At 30.4% G+C, this 27955-nt stretch overlaps 1 protein-coding gene across 5 annotated transcripts in view; it reads right to left on the bottom strand.

The window, feature by feature from the left end:
- LOC128652797 (zinc finger protein OZF-like) overlaps positions 1 to 27955 on the bottom strand; it is a 167082-nt gene that overhangs the window by 38061 nt on the left and 101066 nt on the right. The gene's annotated exons all lie outside the window — the stretch shown is intronic.

The raw sequence follows: 27955 nt of genomic DNA, 5'->3' as shown, positions 1-27955 counted from the left end.
TGAATGTTGGTATCCTAACATAACGATTCAATAATGATAGATCCGGAACTGGTCTGAAGGAATTGACCTTCTTTGGTACAATGAAGAGATAAAATAAAACCCCAGCCCCTGTTCCAGAACTGGAACTGGCATAAATACTCCAGCCAACTCTAGATCTGAAACACATTTCAGAAATGCTGAGCCTTTGCTGTGTTAACTGGGACACGGGAAAGAAAAAAATCTCTTAGCAGGAGGCCTTAACTTGAAGCCAATTCTGTACCTTTCTGAAACAATGTTCTGAAACCAGAGATTGAGAACGGAATTGATCCAAATTGAAGAAAACGTAATCTGCCCCATACCAGCTGAGCTGGAATAAGGGCCGCACCTTCATAGGTACTTAGGAGCTGGCTATAGGTTTCTATAAGGCTTGGATATATTCCAAACTGGAAATAGTTTCCAAACTGATACCGCTCCTGAGGATGAAGGATCAGGCTTTTGTTCCTTGTTGTGAGGAAAGGAACGAAAAATGATTATTTACCCTGGAAAGAAAGGGAAAGCAAAGTTGACTTAGAAGACATATCAGCATTCCAAGTTTAATCCATAAAGCTTTTCTAGCTAAAATAGCTAGAGACATATACCTGACATCAACTCTAATGATATCAAAAGATGGTATCACCAATAAAATTATTAGCATGTTATAGAATAATAATAATGCTATAAAATTATAATCTGTTACTTGTTGCTCTAAAGCTTCTAACCAAAAAGTTGAAGCTGCAGCAACATCCGCTAACAATATAGCAGGTCTAAGAATATTACCTGAACATAAGTAAGCTTTTCTTAGAAAGGATTCAATTTTCCTATCTAAAGGATCCTTAAATGAAGTACTATCTGCCGTAGGAATAGTAGTACATTAGCAGGAGTAGAGACAGCCCCATAACCTTAGGGATTTTTGTCCCAAAAAACTCTAATCTGTCAGATGGCACAGGATATAATTGCTTAAACGTCTAGAAGGAGTAAATAAATTACCCAAATTATTCCATTCCCTGGAAATTACTTCAGAAATAGCATCAGGGAGATAAAACACTTCTGGAATAACTACAGGAGATTTAAAAACCTTATTTAAACGTTTACATTTAGTATCAAGAGGACCAGAATCCTCTATTTCTAATGCAAATAATACTTCTTTAAGTAAAGAACGAATAAATTCCATCTTGAACAAATACAAAGATTTATCAGCATCAACCTCTGAGACAGAAACCTCTGAACCAGAAGAACCATTATCAGTATCAGAATGATGATGTTCATTTAAAAATTCATCTGAAAAAAGAGAAGTTTTAAAAGACTTTTATGTATACTAGAAGGAGAAATAACAGACATAGCCTTCTTAATGGATTTTTAAAAAAAAAAAAAAATCTCTTATGTTATCAGGAACACTCTGAAAATTAGATGTTGACGGAACAGCAACAGGTAATGTAACAGTACTAAAGGAAATTTTATCTGCATTAATAAGTTTGACATGACATGCAATACAAACAACAGCTGGAGAAACAGATACCAAAAGTTTATAGCAGATACACTTAGCTTGGTAGCTCCAGCACTGGGCAGTGATTTTCCTGAAGTATCTTCTGACTCAGTTGCAACGTGGAACATCTTGCAATATGTAAAAGAAAAAAACAACATATAAAGCAAAATTGATCAAATTCCTTAAATGACAGTTTCAGGAATGGGAAAAAAATGCCAGTGAACAAGCTTCTAGCAACCAGAAGCAATAAATAATGAGACTTAAATAATGTGGAGACAAAAAAAGACGCCCATATTTTTTAGCGCCAAAACAGACGCCCACATTATTTGGCGCCTAAATGCTTTTGGCGCCAAAAATGACGCCACATCCGGAACGCCGACATTTTTTACGCAAAAAAACGTCAAAAAATGACGCAACTTCCGGCGACACGTATGACGCCGTTAACAGAAAAAAATTTTGCGCCAAAAAAGTCCGTGCTAAGAATGACGCAATAAAATGAAGCATTTTCTGCCCCCGCGAGCCTAACAGCCCACAGGAAAAAAGTCAAATTTTTTAAGGTAAGAAAAAATGATTGAAACAAATGCATTTATCCCAAATATGAAACTGACTGTCTGAAAAATAAGGAATGTTGAACATTCTGAGTCAAGGCAAATAAATGTTTGAATACATATATTTAGAACTTTATAAACAAAGTGCCCAACCATAGCTTAGAGTGTCACAGAAAATAAGATTTACTTACCCCAGGACACTCATCTACATGTTTGTAGAAAGCCAAACCAGTACTGAAACGAGAATCAGCAGAGGTAATGGTATATATAAGAGTATATCGTCGATCTGAAAAGGGAGGTAAGAGATGAATCTCTACGACCGATAACAGAGAACCTATGAAATAGACCCCGTAGAAGGAGATCACTGCATTCAAATAGGCAATACTCTCCTCACATCCCTCTGACATTCACTGCACGCTGAGAGGAAAACCGGGTTCCAACTTGCTGCGGAGCGCATATCAACGTAGAATCTAGCACAAACTTACTTCACCACCTCCATTGGAGGCAAAGTTTGTAAAACTGAATTGTGGGTGTGGTGAGGGGTGTATTTATAGACATTTTAAGGTTTGGGAAACTTTGCCCCTCCTGGTAGGAATGTATATCCCATACGTCACTAGCTCATGGACTCTTGCTAATTACATGAAAGAAATAGGCCCCGCCCCTCCCACTCGATGTTGCTGGGGCCTACACATAAATTTATCCAAACGATCTTTAAGCCATGTGGGTTATAAAAACCCCAAATAAGCCAAGTGAACCCTCAAAAACAGAAATCCCAAAGAAAATAAAAACAGTACTCCCAGACACACAAACATTTGCCTAAAATATCATACAAACTGAGTGCCCATAAGTTTAGCCCTTTATGCAAGCTAGTAATGCCCCTTCTAAGACTAGGATTACTGCTTACCCTTCCCCTAATGGGGATACTGTCAGCCTTTCTGTAGTTATCAAAGTCTCTGCAGAAAAAATGACTGAACATACCTCATTGCTGTATAGCAAGAAACCGTTCCTCACACTGAAGTTTTTCTGTACTCCTCAGCTTCTGTGGGAACAGCAGTGGACCTTAGTTACAAATGCTAAGATCATCATCCTCCAGGCAGAAATCTTCATCTTTCTCCTGCCTGAGAGTAAATAGTACACACCGGTACCATTTAAAAATAACAAACTCTTGCTTGAAGACAAATAAAATCTAAAACTTTATCACCTCTTCCTGCTTAGAGCCGGCAAAAAGAATGACTGGGGGGTGGAGTTAAGGGGGGAGCTATATAGACAGCTCTGCTGTGGGTGCTCTCTTTGCCACTTCCTGTTAGGAAGGATAATATCCCGTGGACTCGGTACATCATGCAAAAGAAATGTAACTAGTGTTTGCGAGGCGGGAGTGCGGCGGTTCAGGGGTTAATAAATTTATTAAAGTGGCGGTGATGTCCGGTCGGCAGATTAGGGGTTAAATAATTTTATTATAGGGTTTGCGATGTGGGGGGGCCTCAGTTTAGTAGTTCATAGGTAGTTTATGGGGGTTAGTGTACTTTGTAGCACTTTAGTTAAGAGCTTTATGTTCCGGCGTTAGCCCATAAAACTCTTAACTACTGACTTTTAAATGCGGTAGAAGTCTTGACAGGAGAGGGTGTACCGCTCAATTCTTCCAAGACATGTAATACCGGCGTTAGGAAAATACCATTAAAAAGATAGGATACGCAATTGGCGTAAGGGGATTTGCGGTAGCCAAAAGTCGCGGAATAAAAGTGAGCAGTACACCTGTACCTGCCAAACTTGTAATACCAGTGGACGTTAAAAAGCAGTGTTGGGACCTCTCAACGCTTCTTTTTAAGGCTAACACAGAACTCGTAATCTAGGCGTAGATTATTTGGTTTACACAGACATTGTCAGCCGCTCAGGAATCAATCCGGGATGTAACCCAACTGCTAGCGTGAATTGAAAGCACACGCTAGCACACTGAGAAATATCCAGGACGTGACCCACTCAGGAAGCAGATTAGAAGATAACAAAAATGAATATTGTTCCAGAATGCAGGAAAGCCACAAAGGATAAAACGTCCCTTTAAATAGTTCAAAGAACAAAAAGGAAATGCTCTTACTTGAAGCTTCTGAAAAAGGTCCTCTTTAGCAGGCTTGTAAAACAAAGGAAAAGTTCTCTTTTGCAGCTTGTAAAAGTATAATGTCCCTTTAAGCAGGTTTATAACAAACAGAAAGGCAAAGTTCTCTTTTGCAGCTTGTAAAAGTAAATGTCCCTTTTAAGCAGGTGTATAACAAACAGAAAGACAAAATTCTCTTTTGCAGCTTGTAAAAGTAAATGTCCCTTTTAAGCAGGTGTATAACAAACAGAAAGGCAAAGTTCTCTTTTGCAGCTTGTAAAAGTAAATGTCCCTTTTAAGCAGGTGTATAACAAACAGAAAGGCAAAGTTCTCTTTTGCAGCTTGTAAAAGTAAATGTCCCTTTTAAGCAGGTGTATAACAAACAGAAAGGCAAAGTTCTCTTTTGCAGCTTGTAAAAGTAAATGTCCCTTTTAAGCAGGTGTTGTTTAACAAAGAATAGGTTTAAAGGTAAAGGCCAAAGCAAGGTCAGGCAGGCAGAAGTCGGCATCCAAATATCAGCAAAAGGTATTGGCAAAAGACAGGGTCAGGCAAGCAGAAGTCGGCATCAAAGTATCAGCAAAAGGGTAATAGCTACAGGCAAGGTCAGGCAGGCAGAAGTCAATGTCCAAATATCAGCAAGTAGGGATTAGGCAAGAGGCTTGGTCAGGCAGGCAGAAGTCGGTACACAGAAGAACAAAACTGATAAGGTACTCACAATCCAGGGAAACAACAAACGGGCCCAGATTCAGATCTCCCGCCGAGATTTAAAGGGCAGAGCGTAACCGTCATCAGAGGGGTGTGAGAGAAAGCGTCATGTTGCTAAGCAACATGACGTCAGAGACACAGAGGAGTTCCGGGAGCCGCGGCGACACGGCGATGAACGGAAGCGCTCATGACAGACATATTATTATTTATAAGTATACATATGTATATTATTTGATGATATTCTTATACCCTGACAAGCCGAAACTGCAAAACAAAGCAAGAGAAATTTACATTAAACCTGAGGACAGAACACACTCCTCTGAGCGTGCAAAAAAACTGAAAACTAAAAAGGGGATTCTGTGCGCTAAAGCCTGATGCGCATATATAACTGAGTAAACATGCGCTAACCCGACGTATGTAAACTGACGAGTGGGAAAACAGTAAGACTAAAAAGGGACGTGAGCTAACCTCACAAGCATTAACCCGATATACGCAATCCAGATGCGCGCAAACCAATGGCCGACGTGCAAAAAATTAAGAGAGCCAAAAAGGCAGACGTGCGCAAAACAGCAAGGTAATAGTGAAAAGGAACAACCCTCGGGCCATATATATTAGAAAATATATAAACCACAATAAAAAGTGTCTAAATGTTAATAAAAAGATAATTTCCAATAGACACTTGTCCACTAGCAAACAAGCAACCGAAACTTATCAGCAGAGGTTATGGAATAGTAGTATATTGTAGATCCATAAGGGGAGGCAAAAGTCCCTGCGACTAATTATTGAGGGTTTATAAAAAATTTCCCATAAGTAAAAAAAGAAACACAAATATCCCTCTGACAAGCACTGTAGTCAAAAGGGAAACCGGGCCTCAATATAGACTGAAAATCCCGGTCTCTGAAGAATCAAATGCATATCTTCATTCTTTAACCACCTTCAGTGGAGGCAAAGTAAAGATTGAAGTATGTGTGAGGAATTTTAGAGAGCTTTTGGTGTTTGGGAATCTTTTGCCTCCTCCTAGTGGTAGAGAAGAGTAATCCCCAAGAGTAAAGGTTCGCAAACTCTATATTTTGAATAGATATTGCAAGATTTGCTACCAACGCTCATTTTACATTGGCGAGTTAAGTGTTACACTCGAACGCATTACAAAATACAACTGGAAAAATTTATGCTTTTGGAGACCTAACAAAAATATGTAAAGAGACGTAAAAATAATGTTGTTTTATTAATCAGATAGATTTCTATTTTAAACAACTTTCCAATTTACTTCTGTTACCAAGAGAATGAAGCGAATGTTATGTTTTGTTGCAGGAGCAGCAATGCACTACTGGGAGCTAGCTGAAAATGACAAGGGGCATATATGTGTAGCCACCAATCATTAGCTAGCTAGTAGGTCATGGCTGCCACTGAGTCTACCTAAGTATGCTTTTTAACAAAGGACACCAAGAGGAACACAGAAAATTAGATAATAGAAATAAATTAAAATTGTATCCTTTAGCTGAAGCACACAAGTTTAATTTTGACTTTACTGTCCCATTAACTCTTATATGCGCAACAAAACACATATATATTAAATAAAGTATTTCATTCATGCTTATAAATATCTCATACAAAAACAAGGTTTATAACTGAAATAAATGTTCTAACAGTGATTTAAAGGGATATGGTCTATGATCCGGTGCTGGACTGGAATGGACACAAAGGTGTCTATGTATGTGATTTATTTATATATGTCTAAATATACAGACGTCTATGTATGTGATTTATTTATATATATGTCTAAATATACAGACGTCTATGTATGTGATTTATTTATATGTGTCTAAATATACAGACGTCTATGTATGTGATTTATTTATATGTGTCTAAATATACAGACGTCTATGTATGTGATTTATTTATATATGTCTAAATATACAGACGTCTATGTATGTGATTTATTTATATATGTCTAAATATACAGATGTCTATGTATATAATTATTTATATATGTCTAAATATACAGACGTCTATGTATGTGATTTATTTATAGATGTCTAAATATACAGACGTCTATGTATGTGATTTATTTATAGATGTCTAAATATACAGACGTCTATGTATGTGATTTATTTATAGATGTCTAAATATACAGACGTCTATGTATGTGATTTATTTATATATGTCTAAATATACAGACGTCTATGTATGTGATTTATTTATATATGTCTAAATATACAGACGTCTATGTATGTGATTTATTTATATATGTCTAAATATACAGACGTCTATGTATGTGATTTATTTATATATGTCTAAATATACAGACGTCTATGTATGTGATTTATTTATATATGTCTAAATATACAGACGTCTATGAATGTGATTTATTTATATATGTCTAAATATACAGACGTCTATGTATGTGATTTATTTATATATGTCTAAATATACAGAAGTCTATGTATGTGATTTATTTATATATGTCTAAATATACAGACGTCTATGTATGTGATTTATTTATATATGTCTAAATATACAGAAGTCTATGTATGTGATTTATTTATATATGTCTAAATATACAGACGTCTATGTATGTGATTTATTTATATATGTCTAAATATACAGACGTCTATGTATGTGATTTATTTATATATGTCTAAATATACAGACGTCTATGTATGTGATTTATTTATATATGTCTAAATATACAGACGTCTATGTATGTGATTTATTTATATATGTCTAAATATACAGAAGTCTATGTATGTGATTTATTTATATATGTCTAAATATACAGACGTCTATGTATGTGATGTATTTATATATATGTCTAAATATACAGACGTCTATGTATGTGATGTATTTATATATATGTCTAAATATACAGACGTCTATGTATGCGATTTATTTATATATGTCTAAATATACAGACGTCTATGTATGTAATTATTTATATATGTCTAAATATACAGACGTCTATGTATGTGATTTATTTATATATGTCTAAATATACAGACGTCTATGTATGTGATTTATTTATATGTGTCTAAATATACAGACGTCTATGTATGTGATTTATTTATATGTGTCTAAATATACAGACGTCTATGTATGTGATTTATTTATATATATGTCTAAATATACAGACGTCTATGTATGTGATTTATTTATATATGTCTAAATATACAGACGTCTATGTATGTGATTTATTTATATGTGTCTAAATATACAGACGTCTATGTATGTGATTTATTTATATGTGTCTAAATATACAGACGTCTATGTATGTGATTTATTTATATGTGTCTAAATATACAGACGTCTATGTATGTGATTTATTTATATATGTCTAAATATACAGAAGTCTATGTATGTGATTTATTTATATATGTCTAAATATACAGATGTCTATGTATGTGATTTATTTATATATGTCTAAATATACAGACGTCTATGTATGTGATTTATTTATATATGTCTAAATATACAGACGTCTATGTATGCGATTTATTTATATATGTCTAAATATACAGACGTCTATGTATGCGATTTATTTATATATGTCTAAATATACAGACGTCTATGTATGTGATTTATTTATATATGTCTAAATATACAGACGTCTATGTATGTGATGTATTTATATATGTCTAAATATACAGACGTCTATGTATGTGATTTATTTATATATGTCTAAATATACAGACGTCTATGTATGTGATTTATTTATATATGTCTAAATATACAGACGTCTATGTATGTGATTTATTTATATATGTCTAAATATACAGACGTCTATGCATGTGATTTATTTATATATGTCTAAATATACAGACGTCTATGTATGTGATGTATTTATATATGTGTCTAAATATACAGACGTCTATGTATGTGATGTATTTATATATGTCTAAATATACAGACGTCTATGTATGTGATTTATTTATACAGGTAGCCCTCAGTTTACGCCGGGGTTAGGTTCCAGAAGGAATGGTTGTAAATCGAAACCGTTGTAAATTGAAACCCAGTTTATAATGTAAGTAAATGGGAAGTGAGGGAGATAGGTTCCAGGCCCCTCTCAAAATTATCATAAGTAACACCTAATACATTATTTTTAAAGCTTTGAAATGAAGACTTTAAATGCTAAACAGCATTATAAACCTAATAAAATAATCACACAACACAGAATATATAATAAGTTAAATGAACAAAAACATTTGCTAAGCAGCATTATAAACCTAATAAAATAATCACACAACACAGACTTCACTTGCATTTTTCTGCAAACAGTTCTTTCTATGCATTCCCGTCTGGACTGATTTATAGACAGGAAGATCTTGTTCCTTTGAAATCTGCTCGATAGCTCAGGTCTGGTTAAACTGATTAATTTCAGCTTGCTTGGCTTTGCTTCAACACAAGCGGACAGCTCCACCTACTGGCTATTTTAATAATTGCACTGCTTCTCAATGCTTTTCAATAGCAATCACATGACTGGAAAAAAAGGTTGTTATTCTGAAACTGTGTAAATTGAACCGTTGTAAAATGAGGGCCACCTGTATATGTCTAAATATACAGACGTCTATGTATGTGATTTATTTATATATGTCTAAATATACAGACGTCTATGTATGTGATGTATTTATATATGTCTAAATATACAGACGTCTATGTATGTGATTTATTTATATATGTCTAAATATACAGACGTCTATGTCCGTCTGGACTGATTTATAGACAGGAAGATCTTGTTCCTTTGAAATCTGCTCGATAGCTCAGGTCTGGTTAAACTGATTAATTTCAGCTTGCTTGGCTTTGCTTCAACACAAGCGGACAGCTCCACCTACTGGCTATTTTAATAATTGCACTGCTTCTCAATGCTTTTCAATAGCAATCACATGACTGGAAAAAAAGGTTGTTATTCTGAAACTGTGTAAATTGAACCGTTGTAAAATGAGGGCCACCTGTATATGTCTAAATATACAGACGTCTATGTATGTGATTTATTTATATATGTCTAAATATACAGACGTCTATGTATGTGATGTATTTATATATATCTAAATATACAGACGTCTATGTATGTGATTTACTTATATATGTCTAAATATACAGACGTCTATGTATGTGATTTATTTATATATGTCTAAATATACAGACGTCTATGTATGTGATTTACTTATATATGTCTAAATATACAGACGTCTATGTATGTGATTTATTTATATATGTCTAAATATACAGACGTCTATGTATGTGATTTATTTATATATGTCTAAATATACAGAAGTCTATGTATGTGATTTATTTATATATGTCTAAATATACAGAAGTCTATGTATGTGATTTATTTATATATGTCTAAATATACAGAAGTCTATGTATGTGATTTATTTATATATGTCTAAATATACAGACGTCTATGTATGTGATTTATTTATATATGTCTAAATATACAGACGTCTATGTATGTGATTTATTTATATATGTCTAAATGTACAGACGTCTATGTATGTGATTTATTTATGTATATGTCTAAATATACAGACGTCTATGTATGTGATTTATTTATATATGTCTAAATGTACAGACGTCTATGTATGTGATTTATTTATATATGTCTAAATGTACAGACGTCTATGTATATAATTATTTATATATGTCTAAATATACAGACGTCTATGTATGTGATTTATTTATATATGTCTAAATATACAGACGTCTATGTATGTGATTTATTTATGTATGTCTAAATATACAGACGTCTATGTATGTGATTTATTTATATATGTCTAAATATACAGACGTCTATGTATGTGATTTATTTATATATGTCTAAATATACAGACGTCTATGTATGTGATTTATTTATAGATGTCTAAATATACAGACGTCTATGTATGTGATTTATTTATACATGTCTAAATATACAGACGTCTATGTATGTGATTCATTTATATATATGTCTAAATATACAGACGTCTATGTATGTGATTTATTTATATATGTCTAAATATACAGACGTCTATGTATGTGATGTATTTATATATGTCTAAATATACAGACGTCTATGTATGTGATTTATTTATATATGTCTAAATATACAGACGTCTATGTATGTGATTTATTTATATATGTCTAAATATACAGACGTCTATGTAGTGATGTATTTATATATGTCTAAATATACAGACGTCTATGTATGTGATTTATTTATATATGTCTAAATATACAGACGTCTATGTATGTGATTTATTTATATATGTCTAAATATACAGACGTCTATGTATGTGATTTACTTATATATGTCTAAATATACAGACGTCTATGTATGTGATTTACTTATATATGTCTAAATATACAGACGTCTATGTATGTGATTTATTTATATATGTCTAAATATACAGTCGTCTATGTATGTGATTTATTTATATATGTCTAAATATACAGAAGTCTATGTATGTGATTTATTTATATATGTCTAAATATACAGATGTCTATGTATGTGATTTATTTATATATGTCTAAATATACAGACGTCTATGTATGCGATTTATTTATATATGTCTAAATATACAGACGTCTATGTATGTGATTTATTTATATGTGTCTAAATATACAGACGTCTATGTATGTGATTTATTTATATATGTCTAAATATACAGACGTCTATGTATGTGATGTATTTATATATGTCTAAATATACAGACGTCTATGTATGTGATTTATTTATACAGGTAGCCCTCAGTTTACGCCGGGGTTAGGTTCCAGAAGGAATGGTTGTAAATCGAAACCGTTGTAAATTGAAACCCAGTTTATAATGTAAGTAAATGGGAAGTGAGGGAGATAGGTTCCAGGCCCCTCTCAAAATTATCATAAGTAACACCTAATACATTATTTTTAAAGCTTTGAAATGAAGACTTTAAATGCTAAACAGCATTATAAACCTAATAAAATAATCACACAACACAGAATATATAATAAGTTAAATGAACAAAAACATTTGCTAAGCAGCATTATAAACCTAATAAAATAATCACACAACACAGACTTCACTTGCATTTTTCTGCAAACAGTTCTTTCTATGCATTCCCGTCTGGACTGATTTATAGACAGGAAGATCTTGTTCCTTTGAAATCTGCTCGATAGCTCAGGTCTGGTTAAACTGATTAATTTCAGCTTGCTTGGCTTTGCTTCAACACAAGCGGACAGCTCCACCTACTGGCTATTTTAATAATTGCACTGCTTCTCAATGCTTTTCAATAGCAATCACATGACTGGAAAAAAAGGTTGTTATTCTGAAACTGTGTAAATTGAACCGTTGTAAAATGAGGGCCACCTGTATATGTCTAAATATACAGACGTCTATGTATGTGATTTATTTGTATGTGATTTATTTATATATGTCTAAATATACAGACGTCTATGTATGTGATGTATTTATATATGTCTAAATATACAGACGTCTATGTATGTGATTTATTTATATATGTCTAAATATACAGACGTCTATGTCCGTCTGGACTGATTTATAGACAGGAAGATCTTGTTCCTTTGAAATCTGCTCGATAGCTCAGGTCTGGTTAAACTGATTAATTTCAGCTTGCTTGGCTTTGCTTCAACACAAGCGGACAGCTCCACCTACTGGCTATTTTAATAATTGCACTGCTTCTCAATGCTTTTCAATAGCAATCACATGACTGGAAAAAAAGGTTGTTATTCTGAAACTGTGTAAATTGAACCGTTGTAAAATGAGGGCCACCTGTATATGTCTAAATATACAGACGTCTATGTATGTGATTTATTTATATATGTCTAAATATACAGACGTCTATGTATGTGATGTATTTATATATGTCTAAATATACAGACGTCTATGTATGTGATTTATTTATATATGTCTAAATATACAGACGTCTATGTATGTGATTTACTTATATATGTCTAAATATACAGACGTCTATGTATGTGATGTATTTATATATGTCTAAATATACAGACGTCTATGTATGTGATGTATTTATATGTGTCTAAATATACAGACGTCTATGTATGTGATTTATTTATGTATGTCTAAATATACAGACGTCTATGTATGTGATTTATTTATATATGTCTAAATATACAGACGTCTATGTATGTGAATTATTTATAGATGTCTAAATATACAGACGTCTATGTATGTGATTTATTTATATATGTCTAAATATACAGACGTCTATGTATGTGATTTACTTATATATGTCTAAATATACAGACGTCTATGTATGTGATTTATTTATATATGTCTAAATATACAGACGTCTATGTATGTGATGTATTTATATGTGTCTAAATATACAGACGTCTATGTATGTGATTTATTTATGTATGTCTAAATATACAGACGTCTATGTATGTGATTTATTTATATATGTCTAAATATACAGACGTCTATGTATGTGAATTATTTATATATGTCTAAATATACAGACGTCTATGTATGTGATTTACTTATATATGTCTAAATATACAGACGTCTATGTATGTGATTTATTTATATATGTCTAAATATACAGACGTCTATGTATGTGATTTACTTATATATGTCTAAATATACAGATGTCTATGTATGTGATTTATTTATATGTGTCTAAATATACAGACGTCTATGTATGTGATTTATTTATATATGTCTAAATATACAGAAGTCTATGTATGTGATTTATTTATATATGTCTAAATATACAGACGTCTATGTATGTGATTTATTTATATGTGTCTAAATATACAGAAGTCTATGTATGTGATTTATTTATATATGTCTAAATATACAGACGTCTATGTATGTGATTTATTTATATATGTCTAAATATACAGACGTCTATGTATGTGATTTATTTATATATGTCTAAATATACAGACGTCTATGTATGTGATTTATTTATATATGTCTAAATATACAGACGTCTATGTATGTGATTTACTTATATATGTCTAAATATACAGATGTCTATGTATGTGATTTATTTATATATGTCTAAATATACAGACGTCTATGTATGTGATTTATTTATATATGTCTAAATATACAGACGTCTATGTATGTGATTTATTTATATATGTCTAAATATACAGACGTCTATGTATGTGAATTATTTATAGATGTCTAAATATACAGACGTCTATGTATGTGATTTATTTATATATGTCTAAATATACAGACGTCTATGTATGTGATGTATTTATATATGTCTAAATATACAGACGTCTATGTATGTGATTTATTTATATGTGTCTAAATATACAGACGTCTATGTATGTGATTTATTTATATATGTCTAAATATACAGACGTCTATGTATGTGAATTATTTATAGATGTCTAAATATACAGACGTCTATGTATGTGATTTATTTATATATGTCTAAATATACAGACGTCTATGTATGTGATGTATTTATATATGTCTAAATATACAGACGTCTATGTATGTGATTTATTTATATATGTCTAAATATACAGACGTCTATGTATGTGAATTATTTATAGATGTCTAAATATACAGACGTCTATGTATGTGATTTATTTATATATGTCTAAATATACAGACGTCTATGTATGTGATTTATTTATATATGTCTAAATATACAGACGTCTATGTATGTGATTTATTTATATATATGTCTAAATATACAGACGTCTATGTATGTGATTTATTTATATATGTCTAAATGTACAGACGTCTATGTATGTGATTTATTTATATATGTCTAAATGTACAGACGTCTATGTATGTGATTTATTTATATAATGTCTAAATATACAGACGTCTATGTATGTGATTTATTTATATATATGTCTAAATATACAGACGTCTATGTATGTGATTTATTTATATATGTCTAAATATACAGACGTCTATGTATGTGATTTATTTATATGTGTCTAAATATACAGAAGTCTATGTATGTGATTTATTTATATATGTCTAAATATACAGAAGTCTATGTATGTGATTTATTTATATGTGTCTAAATATACAGAAGTCTATGTATGTGATTTATTTATATATGTCTAAATATACAGACGTCTATGTATGTGATTTATTTATATATGTCTAAATATACAGACGTCTATGTATGTGATTTATTTATATATGTCTAAATATACAGACGTCTATGTATGTGATTTATTTATATATATGTCTAAATATACAGACGTCTATGTATGTGATTTATTTATATATATGTCTAAGTATACAGACGTCTATGTATGTGATTTATTTATATGTGTCTAAATATACAGACGTCTATGTATGTGATTTATTTATATATATGTCTAAATATACAGACGTCTATGTATGTGATTTATTTATATGTGTCTAAATATACAGACGTCTATGTATGTGATTTATTTATATATGTCTAAATATACAGACGTCTATGTATGTGGTTTATTTATATATATGTCTAAATATACAGACGTCTATGTATGCGATTTAGTTATATATGTCTAAATATACAGAAGTCTATGTATGTGATTTATTTATATATGTCTAAATATACAGACGTCTATGTATTTGATTTATTTATATATGTCTAAATGTACAGACGTCTATGTATGTGATTTATTTATATATGTCTAAATATACAGACGTCTATGTATGTGATTTATTTATATATGTCTAAATATACAGACGTCTATGTATGTGATTTATTTATATATGTCTAAATATACAGACGTCTATGTATATAATTATTTATAGATGTCTAAATATACAGACGTCTATGTATGTGATTTATTTATATATGTCTAAATATACAGACGTCTATGTATATAATTATTTATAGATGTCTAAATATACAGACGTCTATGTATGTGATTTATTTATATATGTCTAAATATACAGACGTCTATGTATGTGATTTATTTATATATGTCTAAATATACAGACGTCTATGTATGTGATTTATTTATATATGTCTAAATATACAGAAGTCTATGTATGTGATTTATTTATATATGTCTAAATATACAGACGTCTATGTATGTGATGTATTTATATATGTCTAAATATACAGACGTCTATGTATGTGATGTATTTATATATGTCTAAATATACAGACGTCTATGTATGTGATTTATTTATATATGTCTAAATATACAGACGTCTATGTATGTGATTTATTTATATATGTCTAAATATACAGACGTCTATGTATGTGATTTATTTATATGTGTCTAAATGTACAGACGTCTATGTATGTGATGTATTTATATATGTCTAAATATACAGACGTCTATGTATGTGATGTATTTATATATGTCTAAATATACAGACGTCTATGTATGTGATTTATTTATACAGGTAGCCCTCAGTTTACGCCGGGGTTAGGTTCCAGAAGGAATGGTTGTAAATCGAAACCGTTGTAAATTGAAACCCAGTTTATAATGTAAGTAAATGGGAAGTGAGGGAGATAGGTTCCAGGCCCCTCTCAAAATTATCATAAGTAACACCTAATACATTATTTTTAAAGCTTTGAAATGAAGACTTTAAATGCTAAACAGCATTATAAACCTAATAAAATAATCACACAACACAGAATATATAATAAGTTAAATGAACAAAAACATTTGCTAAGCAGCATTATAAACCTAATAAAATAATCACACAACACAGACTTCACTTGCATTTTTCTGCAAACAGTTCTTTCTATGCATTCCCGTCTGGACTGATTTATAGACAGGAAGATCTTGTTCCTTTGAAATCTGCTCGATAGCTCAGGTCTGGTTAAACTAATTAATTTCAGCTTGCTTGGCTTTGCTTCAACACAAGCGGACAGCTCCACCTACTGGCTATTTTAATAATTGCACTGCTTCTCAATGCTTTTCAATAGCAATCACATGACTGGAAAAAAAGGTTGTTATTCTGAAACTGTGTAAATTGAACCGTTGTAAAATGAGGGCCACCTGTATATGTCTAAATATACAGACGTCTATGTATGTGATTTATTTGTATGTGATTTATTTATATATGTCTAAATATACAGACGTCTATGTATGTGATGTATTTATATATGTCTAAATATACAGACGTCTATGTATGTGATTTATTTATATATGTCTAAATATACAGACGTCTATGTATGTGATTTATTTATATATATGTCTAAATATACAGACGTCTATGTATGTGATTTATTTATATATGTCTAAATATACAGACGTCTATGTATGTGAATTATTTATAGATGTCTAAATATACAGACGTCTATGTATGTGATTTATTTATATATGTCTAAATATACAGACGTCTATGTATGTGATTTATTTATATATATGTCTAAATATACAGACGTCTATGTATGTGATTTATTTATATATGTCTAAATGTACAGACGTCTATGTATGTGATTTATTTATATATGTCTAAATGTACAGACGTCTATGTATGTGATTTATTTATATAATGTCTAAATATACAGACGTCTATGTATGTGATTTATTTATATATATGTCTAAATATACAGACGTCTATGTATGTGATTTATTTATATATGTCTAAATATACAGACGTCTATGTATGTGATTTATTTATATGTGTCTAAATATACAGAAGTCTATGTATGTGATTTATTTATATATGTCTAAATATACAGAAGTCTATGTATGTGATTTATTTATATGTGTCTAAATATACAGAAGTCTATGTATGTGATTTATTTATATATGTCTAAATATACAGACGTCTATGTATGTGATTTATTTATATATGTCTAAATATACAGACGTCTATGTATGTGATTTATTTATATATGTCTAAATATACAGACGTCTATGTATGTGATTTATTTATATATATGTCTAAATATACAGACGTCTATGTATGTGATTTATTTATATATATGTCTAAGTATACAGACGTCTATGTATGTGATTTATTTATATGTGTCTAAATATACAGACGTCTATGTATGTGATTTATTTATATATATGTCTAAATATACAGACGTCTATGTATGTGATTTATTTATATGTGTCTAAATATACAGACGTCTATGTATGTGATTTATTTATATATGTCTAAATATACAGACGTCTATGTATGTGGTTTATTTATATATATGTCTAAATATACAGACGTCTATGTATGCGATTTAGTTATATATGTCTAAATATACAGAAGTCTATGTATGTGATTTATTTATATATGTCTAAATATACAGACGTCTATGTATTTGATTTATTTATATATGTCTAAATGTACAGACGTCTATGTATGTGATTTATTTATATATGTCTAAATATACAGACGTCTATGTATGTGATTTATTTATATATGTCTAAATATACAGACGTCTATGTATGTGATTTATTTATATATGTCTAAATATACAGACGTCTATGTATATAATTATTTATAGATGTCTAAATATACAGACGTCTATGTATGTGATTTATTTATATATGTCTAAATATACAGACGTCTATGTATATAATTATTTATAGATGTCTAAATATACAGACGTCTATGTATGTGATTTATTTATATATGTCTAAATATACAGACGTCTATGTATGTGATTTATTTATATATGTCTAAATATACAGACGTCTATGTATGTGATTTATTTATATATGTCTAAATATACAGAAGTCTATGTATGTGATTTATTTATATATGTCTAAATATACAGACGTCTATGTATGTGATGTATTTATATATGTCTAAATATACAGACGTCTATGTATGTGATGTATTTATATATGTCTAAATATACAGACGTCTATGTATGTGATTTATTTATATATGTCTAAATATACAGACGTCTATGTATGTGATTTATTTATATATGTCTAAATATACAGACGTCTATGTATGTGATTTATTTATATATGTCTAAATATACAGACGTCTATGTATGTGATTTATTTATATATGTCTAAATATACAGACGTCTATGTATGTGATTTATTTATATGTGTCTAAATATACAGACGTCTATGTATGTGATTTATTTATATATGTCTAAATATACAGACGTCTATGTATGTGATTTATTTATATGTGTCTAAATGTACAGACGTCTATGTATGTGATGTATTTATATATGTCTAAATATACAGACGTCTATGTATGTGATGTATTTATATATGTCTAAATATACAGACGTCTATGTATGTGATTTATTTATACAGGTAGCCCTCAGTTTACGCCGGGGTTAGGTTCCAGAAGGAATGGTTGTAAATCGAAACCGTTGTAAATTGAAACCCAGTTTATAATGTAAGTAAATGGGAAGTGAGGGAGATAGGTTCCAGGCCCCTCTCAAAATTATCATAAGTAACACCTAATACATTATTTTTAAAGCTTTGAAATGAAGACTTTAAATGCTAAACAGCATTATAAACCTAATAAAATAATCACACAACACAGAATATATAATAAGTTAAATGAACAAAAACATTTGCTAAGCAGCATTATAAACCTAATAAAATAATCACACAACACAGACTTCACTTGCATTTTTCTGCAAACAGTTCTTTCTATGCATTCCCGTCTGGACTGATTTATAGACAGGAAGATCTTGTTCCTTTGAAATCTGCTCGATAGCTCAGGTCTGGTTAAACTAATTAATTTCAGCTTGCTTGGCTTTGCTTCAACACAAGCGGACAGCTCCACCTACTGGCTATTTTAATAATTGCACTGCTTCTCAATGCTTTTCAATAGCAATCACATGACTGGAAAAAAAGGTTGTTATTCTGAAACTGTGTAAATTGAACCGTTGTAAAATGAGGGCCACCTGTATATGTCTAAATATACAGAAGTCTATGTATGTGATTTATTTATATATGTCTAAATATACAGACGTCTATGTATGTGATGTATTTATATATGTCTAAATATACAGACGTCTATGTATGTGATTTATTTATAGATGTCTAAATATACAGACGTCTATGTATGTGATTTATTTATATGTGTCTAAATATACAGACGTCTATGTATGTGATTTATTTATAGATGTCTAAATATACAGACGTCTATGTATGTGATTTATTTATAGATGTCTAAATATACAGACGTCTATGTATGTGATTTATTTATAGATGTCTAAATATACAGACGTCTATGTATGTGATTTATTTATAGATGTCTAAATATACAGACGTCTATGTATGTGATTTATTTATATGTGTCTAAATATACAGACGTCTATGTATGTGATTTATTTATAGATGTCTAAATATACAGACGTCTATGTATGTGATTTATTTATATATGTCTAAATATACAGACGTCTATGTATGTGATTTATTTATATATGTCTAAATATACAGACGTCTATGTATGTGATTTACTTATATATGTCTAAATATACAGACGTCTATGTATGTGATTTATTTATATATGTCTAAATATACAGACGTCTATGTATGTGATTTATTTATATATGTCTAAATATACAGACGTCTATGTATGTGATGTATTTATATGTGTCTAAATATACAGACGTCTATGTATGTGATTTATTTATGTATGTCTAAATATACAGACGTCTATGTATGTGATTTATTTATATATGTCTAAATATACAGACGTCTATGTATGTGATTTATTTATACATGTCTAAATATACAGACGTCTATGTATGTGATTTATTTATATATGTCTAAATATACAGACGTCTATGTATGTGATTTACTTATATATGTCTAAATATACAGACGTCTATGTATGTGATTTATTTATATATGTCTAAATATACAGACGTCTATGTATGTGATTTACTTATATATGTCTAAATATACAGACGTCTATGTATGTGATTTATTTATATACGTCTAAATATACAGACGTCTATGTATGTGATTTATTTATATATGTCTAAATATACAGACGTCTATGTATGTGATTTATTTATATATGTCTAAATATACAGAAGTCTATGTATGTGATTTATTTATATATGTCTAAATATACAGACGTCTATGTATGTGATTTATTTATATGTGTCTAAATATACAGAAGTCTATGTATGTGATTTATTTATATATGTCTAAATATACAGACGTCTATGTATGTGATTTATTTATATATGTCTAAATATACAGACGTCTATGTATGTGATTTATTTATATGTGTCTAAATATACAGACGTCTATGTATGTGATTTATTTATATATGTCTAAATATACAGACGTCTATGTATGTGATTTATTTATATATGTCTAAATGTACAGACGTCTATGTATGTGATGTATTTATATATGTCTAAATATACAGACGTCTATGTATGTGATTTATTTATATATGTCTAAATATACAGACGTCTATGTATGTGATTTATTTATATGTGTCTAAATATACAGAAGTCTATGTATGTGATTTATTTATATATGTCTAAATATACAGACGTCTATGTATGTGATTTATTTATATATGTCTAAATATACAGACGTCTATGTATGTGATTTATTTATATGTGTCTAAATATACAGACGTCTATGTATGTGATTTATTTATATATGTCTAAATATACAGACGTCTATGTATGTGATTTATTTATATATGTCTAAATGTACAGACGTCTATGTATGTGATGTATTTATATATGTCTAAATATACAGACGTCTATGTATGTGATGTATTTATATATGTCTAAATATACAGACGTCTATGTATGTGATGTATTTATATATGTCTAAATATACAGACGTCTATGTATGTGATTTATTTATATATGTCTAAATATACAGACGTCTATGTATGTGATTTATTTATATATGTCTAAATGTACAGACGTCTATGTATGTGATGTATTTATATATGTCTAAATATACAGACGTCTATGTATGTGATTTATTTATATATGTCTAAATGTACAGACGTCTATGTATGTGATTTATTTATATGTGTCTAAATATACAGACGTCTATGTATGTGATTTATTTATATATGTCTAAATGTACAGACGTCTATGTATGTGATTTATTTATATATGTCTAAATATACAGACGTCTATGTATGTGATTTATTTATAGATGTCTAAATATACAGACGTCTATGTATGTGATTTATTTATATATGTCTAAATATACAGACGTCTATGTATGTGATGTATTTATATATGTCTAAATATACAGACGTCTATGTATGTGATTTATTTATATATGTCTAAATATACAGACGTCTATGTATGTGATTTATTTATATATGTCTAAATATACAGACGTCTATGTATGTGATTTATTTATATATGTCTAAATATACAGACGTCTATGTATGTGATTTATTTATATATGTCTAAATATACAGACGTCTATGTATGTGATTTATTTATATGTGTCTAAATATACAGACGTCTATGTATGTGATTTATTTATATATGTCTAAATATACAGACGTCTATGTATGTGATTTATTTATATGTGTCTAAATGTACAGACGTCTATGTATGTGATGTATTTATATATGTCTAAATATACAGACGTCTATGTATGTGATGTATTTATATATGTCTAAATATACAGACGTCTATGTATGTGATTTATTTATACAGGTAGCCCTCAGTTTACGCCGGGGTTAGGTTCCAGAAGGAATGGTTGTAAATCGAAACCGTTGTAAATTGAAACCCAGTTTATAATGTAAGTAAATGGGAAGTGAGGGAGATAGGTTCCAGGCCCCTCTCAAAATTATCATAAGTAACACCTAATACATTATTTTTAAAGCTTTGAAATGAAGACTTTAAATGCTAAACAGCATTATAAACCTAATAAAATAATCACACAACACAGAATATATAATAAGTTAAATGAACAAAAACATTTGCTAAGCAGCATTATAAACCTAATAAAATAATCACACAACACAGACTTCACTTGCATTTTTCTGCAAACAGTTCTTTCTATGCATTCCCGTCTGGACTGATTTATAGACAGGAAGATCTTGTTCCTTTGAAATCTGCTCGATAGCTCAGGTCTGGTTAAACTAATTAATTTCAGCTTGCTTGGCTTTGCTTCAACACAAGCGGACAGCTCCACCTACTGGCTATTTTAATAATTGCACTGCTTCTCAATGCTTTTCAATAGCAATCACATGACTGGAAAAAAAGGTTGTTATTCTGAAACTGTGTAAATTGAACCGTTGTAAAATGAGGGCCACCTGTATATGTCTAAATATACAGAAGTCTATGTATGTGATTTATTTATATATGTCTAAATATACAGACGTCTATGTATGTGATGTATTTATATATGTCTAAATATACAGACGTCTATGTATGTGATTTATTTATAGATGTCTAAATATACAGACGTCTATGTATGTGATTTATTTATATGTGTCTAAATATACAGACGTCTATGTATGTGATTTATTTATAGATGTCTAAATATACAGACGTCTATGTATGTGATTTATTTATAGATGTCTAAATATACAGACGTCTATGTATGTGATTTATTTATAGATGTCTAAATATACAGACGTCTATGTATGTGATTTATTTATAGATGTCTAAATATACAGACGTCTATGTATGTGATTTATTTATATGTGTCTAAATATACAGACGTCTATGTATGTGATTTATTTATAGATGTCTAAATATACAGACGTCTATGTATGTGATTTATTTATATATGTCTAAATATACAGACGTCTATGTATGTGATTTATTTATATATGTCTAAATATACAGACGTCTATGTATGTGATTTACTTATATATGTCTAAATATACAGACGTCTATGTATGTGATTTATTTATATATGTCTAAATATACAGACGTCTATGTATGTGATTTATTTATATATGTCTAAATATACAGACGTCTATGTATGTGATGTATTTATATGTGTCTAAATATACAGACGTCTATGTATGTGATTTATTTATGTATGTCTAAATATACAGACGTCTATGTATGTGATTTATTTATATATGTCTAAATATACAGACGTCTATGTATGTGATTTATTTATACATGTCTAAATATACAGACGTCTATGTATGTGATTTATTTATATATGTCTAAATATACAGACGTCTATGTATGTGATTTACTTATATATGTCTAAATATACAGACGTCTATGTATGTGATTTATTTATATATGTCTAAATATACAGACGTCTATGTATGTGATTTACTTATATATGTCTAAATATACAGACGTCTATGTATGTGATTTATTTATATACGTCTAAATATACAGACGTCTATGTATGTGATTTATTTATATATGTCTAAATATACAGACGTCTATGTATGTGATTTATTTATATATGTCTAAATATACAGAAGTCTATGTATGTGATTTATTTATATATGTCTAAATATACAGACGTCTATGTATGTGATTTATTTATATGTGTCTAAATATACAGAAGTCTATGTATGTGATTTATTTATATATGTCTAAATATACAGACGTCTATGTATGTGATTTATTTATATATGTCTAAATATACAGACGTCTATGTATGTGATTTATTTATATGTGTCTAAATATACAGACGTCTATGTATGTGATTTATTTATATATGTCTAAATATACAGACGTCTATGTATGTGGTTTATTTATATATATGTCTAAATATACAGACGTCTATGTATATAATTATTTATAGATGTCTAAATATACAGACGTCTATGTATGTGATTTATTTATATATGTCTAAATATACAGACGTCTATGTATGTGATTTATTTATATATGTCTAAATATACAGACGTCTATGTATGTGATTTATTTATATATGTCTAAATGTACAGACGTCTATGTATGTGATTTATTTATATATGTCTAAATATACAGACGTCTATGTATGTGATGTATTTATATATGTCTAAATATACAGACGTCTATGTATGTGATGTATTTATATATGTCTAAATATACAGACGTCTATGTATGTGATTTATTTATATATGTCTAAATATACAGACGTCTATGTATGTGATTTATTTATATATGTCTAAATGTACAGACGTCTATGTATGTGATGTATTTATATATGTCTAAATATACAGACGTCTATGTATGTGATTTATTTATATATGTCTAAATGTACAGACGTCTATGTATGTGATTTATTTATATGTGTCTAAATATACAGACGTCTATGTATGTGATTTATTTATATATGTCTAAATGTACAGACGTCTATGTATGTGATTTATTTATATATGTCTAAATATACAGACGTCTATGTATGTGATTTATTTATAGATGTCTAAATATACAGACGTCTATGTATGTGATTTATTTATATATGTCTAAATATACAGACGTCTATGTATGTGATGTATTTATATATGTGTCTAAATATACAGAAGTCTATGTATGTGATTTATTTATATATGTCTAAATATACAGACGTCTATGTATGTGATGTATTTATATAAATATGTCTAAATATACAGACGTCTATGTATGTGATTTATTTATATATATATATATGTCTAAATATACAGACGTCTATGTATGTGATGTATTTATATAAATATGTCTAAATATACAGAAGTCTATGTATGTGATTTATTTATATAAATATGTCTAAATATACAGACGTCTATGTATGTGATTTATTTATATAAATATGTCTAAATATACAGACGTCTATGTATGTGATTTATTTATATATATATATATGTCTAAATATACAGACGTCTATGTATGTGATGTATTTATATAAATATGTCTAAATATACAGAAGTCTATGTATGTGATTTATTTATATATGTCTAAATATACAGACGTCTATGTATGTGATTTATTTATATATGTCTAAATATACAGACGTCTATGTATGTGATTTATTTATATATGTCTAAATATACAGAAGTCTATGTATGTGATTTATTTATATATGTCTAAATATACAGACGTCTATGTATGTGATTTATTTATATATGTCTAAATGTACAGACGTCTATGTATGTGATTTATTTATATATATGTCTAAATATACAGACGTCTATGTATGTGATTTATTTATATATGTCTAAATATACAGAAGTCTATGTATGTGATTTATTTATATATGTCTAAATATACAGACGTCTATGTATGTGATTTATTTATATATGTCTAAATATACAGACGTCTATGTATGTGATTTATTTATATATGTCTAAATATACAGAAGTCTATGTATGTGATTTATTTATATATGTCTAAATATACAGACGTCTATGTATGTGATTTATTTATATATGTCTAAATATACAGAAGTCTATGTATGTGATTTATTTATATATGTCTAAATATACAGACGTCTATGTATGTGATTTATTTATATATGTCTAAATATACGTCTATACAGAAAGGGACTCAGCGAGGTCACACTATCCGACCTCCAGATGTTAGCGCACCTGAGGCTTTGGCTCTTCCAATAACATTTTACTTTCAACTTGTAATACAAGTACAAGAATAGGAGCACTACAGATATAACTTGAGCGGAGTTAGCACTAAATACTGATTATAGTTTTGTGCTTCATTTGTAATCTAGCCCTTAGTTATTCATACATGAGCTGCTCACTGACTTGTGTCTGCTGTGTAACCATCTGAGAAAATATAACTTATTTACATGAGACAAAATGACACCATCACAGAGTATTATCTTTACTTAACGACAGACGTACCCTGTACCTCCGTGGTCATTAACTAGCGCAGCTTTGCCGACAGTGGTGAAGCTGTGCTAGGACTGCAGTTATAACTTCCGGAGGCATACAAATATAACGCAGACCTTTGCTATATCTGCCCACTTGACCCTATCCCTTCACACCTAATACCTTCTCTGTCTTCTACCCTCACTCCAGCTCTTACTCACATATTCAACTGATCCCTACTACCGGTTCATTTCCATCTTCCCTCAAACATGCAAAGGTCAACCCCATCCTCAAAAACCCCTCCCTCAAACCCAATTCTCCTACAAACTACCGCCCATATCACTGCTTCTGCTAGCTTCAAAAGTCCTTAAAAAAAAAAAAAAAGTTTTTTGATCGCCTAACCCACTTCCTGTCAACCAACTCATTGCTTGACCCCTGCAATCTGGCTTCCGTCCCCAATACTCAACTGTGACTGCCCTCACCAAGGTTACTAACGATCTTCTTTCTGCTATAAACAATGGCCACTACTCTATATTTATCTTACTTTACCTGTCTGCTGCCTTTGACACTGTTGACCATCCCCTCCTCCTACAGACTCTCAGCTCCCTTGGCCTCTGTGACACTGCCCTCTCCTGGATCCACTTTTATCTCTCTAATAGGTTATATTCTGTCTCATTTGCTAGTGACTCCTCCTCTTCATTGCCTCTGTCTGTTGGAGTACCTCAAGACTCTGTTCAGGGCCCTCTACTCTTCTCTATCTATACTTCACTGGGTAAACTTATCAGTAGCTATGGCTTCAACTATCACCTCTATGCTGATGATACTCAGATCTACCTATCCACCCCTGTACTCTCTCCTTCCGACTGCTTATCTGGCATTTCTTCCTGTATGGCCTCTCGCCACCTAAAAATCAACATGTCCAAGACTGAGCTTCTTCTAATTCCCCCATCTAAGTCTACTCCAGTTTCTAACTTTACTATCACTATTGGCGACACAACTATCTCCCCATCACTCCAAGTCCACTGCCTAGGAGTTACACTTGACACTATTCTGTCCTTCATGCCCCACATCCAATTGCTCTCTTCATCCTGTCTCAACCACCTACATAATAGCTCCAAAATTTGTCCTTTTCTCAGTGCTGAAACTACTAAAACGCTAATCCATTCCCTAGTAATTTCCTGACTTGACTACTGTAATAACCTACTAACTGGCCTTCCTCTCTCCCACCTCTCCCCCCCTTCAATCCATCCTAACTGCCTCTGCTAGGTTAATCCACCTCTCCCGATGCTCTGTATCTGCTGCACCCCTCTGCGAGTCCCTTCACTGGCTACCCATCCACAGCAGAATTAAATTCAAAATTCTCACTTTGACCTACAAAGCCCTTACCAACGCAGGCCCCACCTACCTGTCCTCACTCATCAACAAATATACTCCAGCCCACCCCCTAAGATCCAACAACGATCTACTCCTTACCTCTTCTACCATCACCTCCTCTCATGCTAGACTACAGACTTCTCTCGTGCGGCACCAACCCT

Source organism: Bombina bombina, chromosome 3, assembly GCF_027579735.1.
Source record: "Bombina bombina isolate aBomBom1 chromosome 3, aBomBom1.pri, whole genome shotgun sequence".
Taxonomy (NCBI): domain Eukaryota; kingdom Metazoa; phylum Chordata; class Amphibia; order Anura; family Bombinatoridae; genus Bombina; species Bombina bombina.
Note: the sequence above shows the minus strand (reverse complement) of the source record. Positions and strands in the feature narration are given on the sequence as shown.